The sequence below is a fragment of the Procambarus clarkii genome, unplaced genomic scaffold (assembly GCF_040958095.1).
Source record: "Procambarus clarkii isolate CNS0578487 unplaced genomic scaffold, FALCON_Pclarkii_2.0 HiC_scaffold_101, whole genome shotgun sequence".
NCBI lineage: Eukaryota > Metazoa > Arthropoda > Malacostraca > Decapoda > Cambaridae > Procambarus > Procambarus clarkii.
The window spans coordinates 1180799-1185626 of record NW_027189134.1 but is presented as its reverse complement, the minus strand read 5'-3'; positions in this window follow the sequence as shown (position 1 = coordinate 1185626).

Genomic DNA, 4828 nt, shown 5'->3' with positions numbered 1-4828 from the left:
TGTAGTGTTCGTTGTTTTGGTGTTCGTTGTTGTAGTGTTCGTTGTTGTAGTGTTCGTTGTTGTAGTGTTCGTTTTTGAGATGTTCATTATTGAGATGTTCGTTGTTGTAGTGTTCGTTGTTGAGATGTTCGTTGTTGAGAGGTTCGTTGCTGAGATGTTCGTTGTTGTGGTGGTCGTTGTTGTAATGTTCGTTGTTGTGATGTTCGTTGTTGTAGTGTTCGTTGTTGAGATATTCGTTGTTGAGATGTTCGTTGTTGAGATGTTTGTTGTTGTGGTGTTCGTTGATGTGGTGTTCGTTGTTGTAGTGTTCGTTGTTGTAGTGCTCGTTGTTGTAGTGTTCGTTGTTGTAGTGTTCATTGTTGTAAAGTTTGTTGTTGTAGTGTTCGTTGTAGTAGTGTTCGTTGTTGTAGTGTTCGTTGTTGTAATGTTCGTTGTTGTACTGTTCGTTGTTGTAGTGTTCGTTGTTGTAGTGTTCATTGTTGTAATGTTCGTTGTTGTAAAGTTCCTTGTTGTGGTGTTTGTTGTTAAGGTTTTCGTAGTTGTAGTGTTCGTTGTTCTGATTTTCGTTGTTGTAGTGTTCATTATTGTGGTGTTCGTTTTTGAGATGTTCGTTGTTGTGATGTTCGTTGTTGTGATGTTCGTTCTTGTGGTATTCATTGTTGTAGTGTTCGTTGTTGAGATGTTCGTTGTTGTGGTGCTCATTGTTGTAGTGTTCATTGTTGTAGTGTTCGTAGTTGAGATGTTCGTTGTTGAAACGTTCGATGTTGAGATGTTCGTTGTTGAGATGTTCGTTGTTGTCATGTTCGTTGTTGTGATGTTCGTTCTTGTGGTGTTTGTTGTTGTAGTGTTCGTTGTTGAGATGTTCGTTCTTGTGGTGCTCGTTGTGGTAGTGTTCATTGTTGTAGTGTGCGTAGTTGAGATGTTCGTTGTTGAGACGTTCGATGTTGAAATGTTCGTAGTTGTAGTGTTCGTTGTTGTAGTGTTCGTTGTTGAAGTGTTCGTTGTTCTGATTTTCGTTGTTGTAGTGTTCATTATTGTGGTGTTCGTTGCTGTGGTGTTCGTTGTTCTAGTGTTCGTTGTTGTAGTGTTCATTATTGTGGTGTTCGTTGTTGTGGTGTTCGTTGTTCTAGTGTTCGTTGTTGTAATGTTCGTTGTTGAGATGTTCGTTGTTGAGATGTTTGTTTTTGTGATGGTCGTTGTTGTGATGTTCGTTGTTGTGGTGTTCGTTGTTGTAGTGTTCATTGTTGTAGTGTTCATTGTCGAGATGTTCGTTGTTGTAGTGTTCGTTGTTTTAGTGTTCGTTGTTGTAGTGTTCGTTGTTGTGGTGTTCGTTGTGGTAGTGTTCGTTGTTGTAGTGTTCGTTGTTGTAGTGTTCGTTGTTTTGGTGTTCGTTGTTGTAGTGTTCGTTGTTGTAGCGTTCGTTGTTGTAGTGTTCGTTGTTGTAGTGTTCGTTGTTGTAGTGTTCGTTGTTGAGATGTTCATTATTGAGATGTTCGTTGTTGTAGTGTTCGTTGTTGAGATGTTCGTTGTTGAGAGGTTCGTTGCTGAGATGTTCGTTGTTGTGGTGGTCGTTGTTGTAGTGTTCATTGTTTTAGTGTTCGTAGTTGAGATGTTTGTTGTTGACACGTTCGATGTTGAGATGTTCGTTGTTGAGATGTTCGTTGTTGTGGTGTTCGTTGTTGTGGTGTTCGTTGTTGAGATGTTCGTTGTTGAGATGTTCGTTGTTGTGGTGTTCGTTGATGTGGTGTTCGTTGTTGTAGTGTTCGTTGTTGTAGTGTTCGTTGTTGTAGTGTTCCTTGTTGTGGAGTTCGTTCTTATAACGATCGTTGTTGTAGTGTTTGTTGTTCTAATGTTCGTTGTTGTGGTGTTCGTTGTTGTAGCGTTCGTTGTTGTAGTGTTTGTTGTTGTAGTGTTCGTTGTTGTAATGTTAGTTGTTGTAGTGTTCATTGTTGTAATTTTCGTTGTTGTGGTGTTCGTTGTTGTAGCGTTTGTTGTTGTGGTGTTCGTTGTTGTGGTGTTCGTTGTTGTAGTGTTCGTTGTTGTGGTGTTCGTTGTTGTGGTGTTCGTTGTTGTAGTGTTCGTTGTTGAAGTGTTCGTTGTTGTTTTGTTCGTTGTTGTAGTGTTCAATGTTGTATTGTTCGTTGTAGTAGTGTTAATTATTGTAGTGTTCGTTGTAGTGGTATTCGTTGTAGTGGTGTTCGTTGCTGTAATGATCGTTTTTGTGATTTTCGTTGTTGTAATGTTCGTTGTTGAGGTGTTCGTTGCTGTAAAGTTCGTTGTTGTGGAATTCGTTGTTGTGGTGTTCGTTGTTGTATTGTTCGTTGTTGTGGTGTTCGTTGTTGTTAAGTTCGTTGTTGTGGTGTTTGTTGTTAAGGTTTTCGTAGTTGTAGTGTTCGTTGTTCTGATTTTCGTTGTTGTAGTGCTCATTATTGTGGTGTTCGTTGTTGAGATGTTCGTTGTTGAGATATTCGTTGTTGTGGTGCTCGTTGTTGTAGTGTTCATTGTTTTAGTGTTCGTAGTTGAGATGTTCGTTGTTGACACGTTCGATGTTTAGATGTTCGTTGTTGAGATGTTCGTTGTTGTGGTCTTCGTTGTTGTGATGTTCGTTGTTGTGGTGTTCGTTGGTGTAGAGTTCGTTGTTGAGAGGTTCGTTGTTGAGATGTTCGTTGTTGAGATGTTCGTTGTTGTAAAGTTCGTTGTTGTGGTGTTTGTTGTTGAGATGTTCGTAGTTGTAGAGTTCGTTGTTGAGATGTTCGTTGTTGTTGTGTTCGTTGTTGTGATGTTCGTTGTTGTGGTGTTTGTTGTGGTAGTGTTCATTGTTGTAGTGTGCGTAGTTGAGATGTTCGTTGTTGAGACGTTCGATGTTGAAATGTTCGTAGTTGTAGTGTTCGTTGTTGTAGTGTTCGTTGTTGAAGTGTTCATTGTTCTGATTTTCGTTGTTGTAGTGTTCATTATTGAGGTGTTCGTTGCTGTGGCGTTCGTTGTTCTAGTGTTCGTTGTTGTAGTGTTCATTATTGTGGTGTTCGTTGTTGTGGTGTTCGTTGTTCTAGTGTTCGTTGTTGTAATGTTCGTTGTTGAGATGTTCGTTGTTGAGATGTTCGTTTTTGTGATGGTCGTTGTTGTGATGTTCGTTGTTGTAGTGTTCGTTGTTGAGATGTTCGTTGTTGTGGTGTTCGTTGTTATAGTGTTCATTGTTGTAGTGTTCATTGTTGAGATGTTCGTTGTTGTAGTGTTCGTTGTTTTAGTGTTCGTTGTTGTGGTGTTCGTTGTTGTGGTGTTCGTTGTGGTAGTGTTCGTTGTTGTAGTGTTCATTGTTGTAGTGTTCGTTGTTTTGGTGTTCGTTGTTGTAGTGTTCGTTGTTGTAGTGTTCGTTGTTGTAGTGTTCGTTATTGAAGTGTTCGTTGTTGAGATGTTCATTATTGAGATGTTCGTTGTTGTAGTGTTCGTTGTTGAGATGTTCGTTGTTGAGAGGTTCGTTGCTGCGATGTTCGTTGTTGTGGTGGTCGTTGTTGTAATGTTCGTTGTTGTGATGTTCGTTGTTGTAGTGTTCGTTGTTTAGATATTCGTTGTTGAGATGTTCGTTGTTGAGATGTTCGTTGTTGTGGTGTTCGTTAATGTGGTGTTCGTTGTTGTAGTGTTCGTTGTTGTATTGTTCGTTGTTGTAGTGTTCGTTGTTGTAGTGTTCATTGTTGTAATGTTTGTTGTTGTAGTGTTCGTTGTAGTAGTGTTCGTTGTTGAGAGGTTCGTTGTTGAGATATTCGTTGTTGAGATGTTCGTTGTTGTAAAGTTCGTTGTTGTGGTGTTTGTTGTTAAGATGTTCGTAGTTGTAGTGTTCGTTGTTGTAGTGTTCGTTGTTGAAGTGTTCGTTGTTCTGATTTTCGTTGTTGTAGTGTTCATTATTGTGGTGTTCGTTTTTGAGATGTTCGTTGTTGTGATGTTCGTTGTTGTGATGTTTGTTCTTGTGGTGTTCGTTGTTGTAGTGTTCGTTGTTGTGGTGTTCGTTGTTCTAATGTTCGTTGTTGTAGTGTTCATTATTGTGGTGTTCGTTGTTGTGGTGTTCGTTGTTCTAGTGTTCGTTGTTGTAGTGTTCGTTGTTGAGATGTTCGTTGTTGAGATGTTCGTTCTTGTAGTGTTCGTTGTTTTAGTGTTCGTTGTTGTAGTGTTCGTTGTTGTGGTGTTCGTTGTGGTAGTGTTCGTTGTTGTAGTGTTCGTTGTTGTAGTGTTTGTTGTTTTGGTGTTTGTTGTTGTAGTGTTCGTTGTTGTAGTGTACGTTGTTGTAGTGTTCGTTGTTGTAGTGTTCGTTGTTGTAGTGTTCGTTGTTGAGATGTTCGTTGTTGTAGTGTTCGTTGTTGAGATGGTCGTTGTTGATAGATTCGTTGTTGAGATGTTCGTTGTTGTGGTGGTCGTTGTCGTAATGTTCGTTGTTGTGATGTTCGTTGTTGTATTGTTCGTTGTTGAGATATTCGTTGTTGAGATGTTCGTTGTTGAGATGTTCGTTGTTGTGGTGTTCGTTGATGTGGTGTTCGTTGTTGTAATGTTCGTTGTTGTAGTGTTCGTTGTTGTAGTGTTCCTTGTTGTGGAGTTCGTTCTTATAACGATCGTTGTTGTAGTGTTCGTTGTTCTAATGTTCGTTGTTGTGGTGTTCGTTGTTGTAGCGTTCGTTGTTGTAGTGTTTGTTGTTGTAGTGTTCGTTGTTGTAATGTTAGTTGTTGTAGTGTTCATTGTTGAAATTTTCGTTGTTGTGGTGTTCGTTGTTGTAGTGTTTGTTGTTGTGGTGTTCGTTGTTGTGGTGTTCGTTGTTGTAGTGTTCGTTGTTGTGGTGTTCGTT